The following is a 6,736-nucleotide window of genomic DNA, read 5'->3' as shown; positions in this document are numbered from 1 at the left end:
CGAAGATGGTGATTCATCTATTGATCAAATTCAAGACACCGACGCTAGTGTGGATGTTACAAACGTTGACGTTCACACTGATCATAGTGTCAAAACTAACCTTGATGTTACTAGCATTGGTGTACATGATTCTCTCTATGATGGTGGCGAAGTAGACGTCGAGAACGTTGAGTTCATCGAGACTCACGGGGTGTTATTTAATCATCTTTCACTACCCAAACTTAGTCCAGTCTACAACAACTTTGATGAGAATAACGGAGATTTATACTTGGAACCCATAATTATTCTCTCTCTCCTACAAATTGTCACCGGCAGATCAAGAGAGAGCCGCCAGATCGTGGTCGACGCAAGATTTTGTTTCTCCACAAGGAGGTGAATCTCCGTGACAAGGTATATGGTGCTCTGGAAATTGCTATATATGTTGTTCAAACTCCTTGTTATTATGCTTCTATTAGAGAAGGAAGAGGGAGGACGGAAATTGGGGAGACTAAGGTTGTAAAACCTCGTGTACCTTCTCCTCAAGCGAGATTACCAAGAGAAGATTTACATGTGTTCTATGAGACAAATCAAGAAGATGATGAAACTCACATGTGTAGTTCAACTACAATGGTCATGAATTGGGCTTTTGGAAGCACAAACCCAAAGAAAGTTTCATTTTGTTGTCAAAGTGACGCAACTGCAGTTAACGGTGGAGACGTAAGTCACGTAAATCACGTTATATTTTTCTTCCCCAGTGGAGCTTTGCTTACAAGAAATAGACGTGTAGTGTATGTATGCGTTCACCATATCATACTTATGATACTATTATCACGTGAGATTGTGAGAGTATCTTATGTGGCCACCAATTCCATGTGTTTCAGTCTCTTTATGTGTGCACTAGTGACAACAACTTATGAAAGAAGAAACGTGTTTCAGTTCTTCTTAATGTCCTTTGACTTTGATGTGCGTGAGGGGGCATATATTGGGAGGATTAAGCATCGACGCCATCGGGAATATTGCATACAAGTGATAAAATTGATTGACGTGTTCCAGATTCGAGTGAGCTTTAGTTCGTGTGGTGGTTCCTCAGTAGAAGAAATGTTTATAGATCACCACCAGCTGTCATTGTATACTCGGTTATCTCTGGTCATAGGGGTCCTGACTAATGAAAGAGTTGTTTATCAACGAACATTCCACACGCAGAGCCAAGTGTTGGCTACGACAAACCATACTCGTCAGCAACTTCTTCCACAGGTGCGGTCAGTATCTCTTCACATTTGGTTTCTTCAGCAAGAAGTAAAAGACTCAAAAGTTTTTGCAGCCCTCTGTGGAGCCGTATCAGATGTTTGTGTGTATACCGGGAGGCATCATGTCAAGGTTAAGTGTGATTTTCTTGATGCTTTTTTACTTGTGTCTTCTACGCCAAGAAGAGGAGTGGTACCTATCAAACATTTAAGGTTCTTCATTGAGTACATGATGTGTCTTTGGTGGAGGGTTAACGTGTTGATTTACAATGAGGAAGACATCGACCAACATATAATGGATGTCACTAACAAGGATAAGTGTCGCCATGTGATTGTAGGGTATATTTTTGTTGGTGACGTGTCAGAGGCCAAAATTTTCCTTCACCCCGAGAACCTCTTCGACATGGGTCCGAGGTCAGATCTTGTGGTTTTTGTATCGCAACATCGTGTTTTTCGTGATGTGGTGATCTTCTCAGATATATTGTTCAAAACATCGTGTGGCATTTCTATATGGGTAAACCGAACTGTTCGTAACCCGCTAGATGATTCATGTTTCATATCCACTACATTTAGTTGTTGGAGAGTCGTTACTTGCGGTTCAAGAAAGCTATTACCGTGTGGAAAATTAAGCCTCACCTTGGCTTGTTTTCCTAACAAGCTTCGGTTCATGGTGGGTAAGCAGATAAAAAATGCGGTCGTCATTGTGTTGATGTGGAAGTTACTTTGTTACAGCTTGAATATGCATGCCCCATGTCTTTCTCACACAAAAATCACAGAGCATCATCGAGGAGCTTTTTGGGGATTACCCTCGCTACAAGAAGGGTCACCTTTTGGTTGTTGTGGGTACTTTGGGTGTCGTACTTGCTGCTGGTGATGTGTTAAAGTGCATATTTTGCTCCACCGCCAGCCTCAATGGGCAAAGCAGGAAACACTCAGCGGCGTTACGAAGGATCATTTTTCCCCTCGTGCATATGACCATGTGTCAATATTTTCACCCAACAAGGATAAAAGATCTAAGGAAAAAGAGGATCTCTTGGTCACTCGTGTTCAAGCGAGCTTGGAAGCCACAATTGTTTTAACAAAGACTCTATGTGGAGGATGTTTTAGCACGTTGCACTTGAAGTGGAAAAAGAAACGTCACGAAGTTCTTAAGCGTAAATATTATGAATTGGTGGACAAAGGATATCTCCAAAGATTTCAGATTCGGGGTCGAATCTTTCTCACCCGGAGGGACTGATGCAGCGCATATTCACATATTCACGTCATTAACGTTTTTGTTGTTTGTTTGAGTCATGTTAATGGGCCTTAGGTTCATGGGTTTTAAAACCATAGTTTTTTTTGTTAAACATTTAGATTAGGGTTTTTGTTTTCTTATTTAAAGAGACATGAGTCTCATTATTGTGTAATTTTATTGATTATTGAATAAACATTGTTTTAAGAGAGCTTTGCCTAAAGCCTAGAGAGGAGGACTCTCAACCCTAAGAGCTTGTGTTCAAGCCCTGCAAAACGACGTAGATATCGTTCTGATCTCGATGCTATCCTTATTGCTTCTTCGTCAAGTTACGACGTTCTAAGCAAGATCCGTTCGTGAATCCGAGTTCTCCTAGAGATCTAGAGTTCTCGTCCGTTAATTAAGCTTCCACTCTCTATCATAGGCTCGTGTTGATAGCCTCGCACATGCTGGTAACCGAATACACATTATTGTTGTATTGAGCTGCCCCGGCGTATACGTAACTCAAAAAGCTTTTGAGTTCAAAAGTGTCGTTCAAAGGACTAATGAATCAACATAAAAAATAAAATTAATTAATTATTGAGTTGATAGATTATCACTCATAATTATATACTGTATATCAAATTAGGATAATCTTTTATTTGCAAAGCTTGAAATTCTTGCTGAGGATTGACAGACCGTTGGGTTTGGCAGCAATCCTGTCTATTTCATCCCAAGATTTACGTATCTTGTCATGACATTTCTGACATATAAAATGTAAGTAATGAATATTGTTGACAGCATGATTATTGAAATCTATTAATAGAAATATACCATATATATTGAAATATAAGTAATGCATATTATTGACAGTATAATTATTGAAATATTTTTACTTACTTTGAAGACTTTGGATACTATATAAAAGTAACTGTGTTTTGGACATGTTTCTTCAAAATAGAGAAGAGGGGCTGACGACGCTAAAGCCCCAAGCGCTATGTGTGAGTATTTGAGTTTAAACCAAGCTGCTAACACTTTTAAAATATAGAAAATCAAACAATTATATATCGATATAACGAAAGAGGCATGAAACATTAATTAGAGAAAGTTCATATTTTATTCTGAAATTATTAATATTTCTGTCAATAACTTTTTAGTAATCGATTATTAAAAATTATTTTTTTGTTTATAATATCTAAAAATAAATATATATGGAACTATGGAATTCAAATATTTTAATCTATTATGAATCTATGATGTATATTGTATAGTGGTAAACGGTAAACTTATTACTTCCACCGTAGGATCCACCACTATTATCGGACTGTGTTTTGCCGAATATGAGTCCTTAATATGCAGAAGAATTAGAGTATAATCCGTTAAGGCTTGGGCAATATTTAAGTAGCCTAAGGTTTTGGCGCTCTTTAGGGTTTCTTCCTCTGGTCCAAATGGCATTGTTTTGCCATAAAACCAATGCTGCATTCCACATTAAACAAAATTAGGTCTAAAAGGTAAATTTTCTGTTAGGCTAAGATATATGTAACAAAAAATTTAAAATCAAATAAAACTATTTTGATCTATCATATATTTACGATATTCTTAAAAATATCAAATTAAACTATTTTGAAAAATATTTCAAATTAAATTATTTTAAAAGTTTATTATAGTATATAAAATTATACAATTCAGCAAAAGAAATATATGAGATTGAATTTAAATATTCAAATTTTGACCCGTTATTCAGTCCAAATTTTATTTGAATAGATATTTTTAAAAGGAATAATATAACTAAATCTTGAATATTTTATAGATTGAACAACTTTTTTTGTATGAATATGGTGTATTTCGGGTGAATGGAGATGTCAATGATTTATATTAAAAGTTTGGAAGGATGTTAAGTAAGATATTATTTTGTTTGCTTAATCGGAAATCACGGTGATTAATTACCGAGATTTTATTATATTTTTTTTCTTAAATTGCTTAACAGTATATGGTTGTTAATGATTTTATTTATTTAAGTTTTATTATTCTTTGGGATATTCTCTTTAAGTGTATCTCGGTATAATTAAATAATCAAACATACGTAACATATTTTGTAACCAACAAATGAATCAATTAATAATTATAACTTTATAATCTATAATTAATATAAAATATACCAAAGAAGTTGTGTACTTCCGAAATATTAAATAGGAGATATGTCTTGCATTACAGTTAGCTTTGTGGATTTACAACATTAAATGCTTACATTATTTGGATTATTTAGCTTGATGCATATGTTAAGATTTCAAAAAAATATTATAGTTACCATAAACTAAATAACCCGTAACCACACGTTTAAATAGTTGGGTTCAACTATTTAACCCGTTTACCCAAACAAAAAAAAACACGCGGAGCATGTACTATTTAAATTGAATTGAATTGAATTTCTGATTTTATTACCTAATTGTCCTTTTTAATTTTAAATATTGTTTTGTAAAGGAAATGCATAAATTGAATGGCAATTGAAGTAAGTAAAGCCATAATTTGGACATTTTTATTTTTTGAGTATTAAAATAACATAATGAATTTAGTTATCATTCAAAACTTAAAAAAAAAAAAGGAAAATGTTACACTTAACTTCCTTTTATGTTCCTTCTATATAAATAGTATCTCTCTCTCTATATGTAACAAGTAAGGAAACGAAGAACTTCATCTCTAAATCTCCTTCTCATGTTAAAAAAATCATACAAACGAGTTAAAGTTTCTCTTAATCTTCTCAAGTCAAGCTTCACGTTCTGTCCTTGTAGATCCGATCCTTTATCGTTGAGACTACCCGGATCTCGGATTATGTAATCTTGTATATCCAATAATGTACTTCATCAATCCTAGCTTCTTTGCTGATATTCCGAGACGTTGCCGACTTCGGGTTGAGAAGGACTGGTTTCAAAAAGATTGGAAAGTCGTCTCGGAGGTTGTGAACAGGCTTATGGCTCTCAATCGTTGGGAAGAAGTTGAAAAACTTTATTGGAGAGTAATTAACTTTGCTTTGCTCACAGTGTTGAAAAAGTTTGATCATTAGAGATGATCTGGATGAAGACGGTTTTCGGTATCAAGAATAGGAAGATTTGTTCGAATCTTTGGTGATGAGGTTGAGTTCTTGAACTGTGTCCATCACACTAGTCTCCCATTTTCTGGTGTAAGGTTTGATCTTTCTTTGTATTTATCGTTATAATCTTCACAATCCCCAAGCTCATGCATGCTAGCTCTTTTTGGGTTTAAGATTTCACACTTTGGCTATAAGTGCTGTAAACATGGTTTCACGTTTCTGAAAGCTCACACTGCACATTCTTTATAGTACAATTCTTCGTTTTCATACTTTTAACATTTATATATGTGCCAAGAGACAAGCTTAAAGAGAAGGTCATATGGTGAGATGGCTACTGAATAGAGAGATATGTTAGGCTTTCAAAGAGTTTGGTGATGGTGAGTGCACACATTAATTAAATAGACGAAAAACATAATTCTCGTATTATATATTATATAGCTCGTATTCATTTGTTAAAAATGTCCCTTTTGATATACCCTTTTTCAAAAATACCCTATTTTCTGGCTATTTTTATTTTTGCCCTCTTTTAATTTTTAATGACTATTTTACCCATAGATGAAAATTATTTTATTCAATAAAAAGAAAAACAAAATTTTCCCGCCAAAAAATTTCCGACATATTTTCCCGCCAAAAAATTTTCGAAAAAATTTTCCCGCCAAAAATTTTTTTGTCAAAAAAATTTTGATAAAAAATTTCGACAAAAAAATTTTCCCGCCAAAAAAAATTTACAAAGTTTTTAAAAGGTTTTATAAGGTTTCTACCTTATAAACACCTTGTAAAGGCTTTTACAAGATTTTTTAAAGAGTTTTAAAAGGTTTTTTAAACAACTTGTAAACGCTTTTACAAGATTTTTAAAAGGTTTTTAAAAGATTTTAAAAGGTTTTTAAAAGGTTTTTAAAAGGTTTTTAAAAGGTTTTCAAATGGTTTTTAAAAAGATTTTTAAAAGGTTTTTAAACACCTTGTAAACGCTTTTACAATGATTTTAAAAACCTTGTAAAAGTTTTTATAAGATTTTTAAAAGGTTTTTAAACACCTTGTAAATGCTTTTAAAAGGTTTTTATAAAGTTTTTAAACACCTTGTAAACACTTTTACAAAGTTTTTAAACACCTTGTAAACGCTTTTAAAAGGTTTTTAAACACCTTGTAAACGCTTTTACAAGGTTTTTAAAAGAGTTTACAATGTTTTTATATGGTATAAATTTCAATTTTCTGGCG

The sequence above is a fragment of the Camelina sativa genome, chromosome 20, assembly GCF_000633955.1.
Source record: "Camelina sativa cultivar DH55 chromosome 20, Cs, whole genome shotgun sequence".
Taxonomy (NCBI): Eukaryota; Viridiplantae; Streptophyta; class Magnoliopsida; order Brassicales; family Brassicaceae; genus Camelina; species Camelina sativa.
Note: the sequence above shows the minus strand (reverse complement) of the source record.